Genomic DNA, 646 nt, shown 5'->3' with positions numbered 1-646 from the left:
CATTTGTTTGAAATTTTTCTTCTGTGGGCTTAATGGCTCATTTAATGGTTCTTTGAGATCAAGATTTCCCATCAATATTGGAGAATATACCCATTATCCTAACATATTTATAAACATATAAATAATTCTAAAGAATTCTAGAGGTTATTGACTTCTGAGAGAAATTTGAGGAAAATTCTGCCATTTGGTCAATTCTATTAATGTGAATGCAAGTGTAAGACTTATTTTGCTAATATTTTTTCAAAGTTATTTCAATCCTATTCTTGAGTTATCATACAGCAATCTTCGATTTAATATTTAGAAGTCTGAGAAGACTGAGCTCAAATTTTATAGACTGGTATACTCACTGTTGGTTTCCCACCTTTTTTTTTTTAATTTAAAGAAAAATTAATATTATTTGGCATTAAGGCACTTATGTACTAATGTACTAATACTCAATAGAAAACATTCATTTTGCAAGGCTCTCATAACCAAGGGCACATATTCCATTATTGTCAAATGTATTTCATAGGAAAAGCAGATTTAAATATGTTGTAGAAAATTTTTGAGATTGTATTTGATCTCATGAGTTGAGAAAAGACTCATGGGCCCTGAAGTCAGACAGAGCTATTTTCAAAGCTATGTTAGCACTTCTGTAGGCTGTGCC

Source organism: Orycteropus afer, unplaced genomic scaffold (assembly GCF_000298275.1).
Source record: "Orycteropus afer afer isolate SDZICR_OR568_19922 unplaced genomic scaffold, OryAfe1.0 scaffold00964, whole genome shotgun sequence".
Classification (NCBI taxonomy): Eukaryota; Metazoa; Chordata; class Mammalia; order Tubulidentata; family Orycteropodidae; genus Orycteropus; species Orycteropus afer.
The sequence above is the reverse complement of the archived record's forward strand: the minus strand, read 5'-3'. Positions refer to the sequence as shown.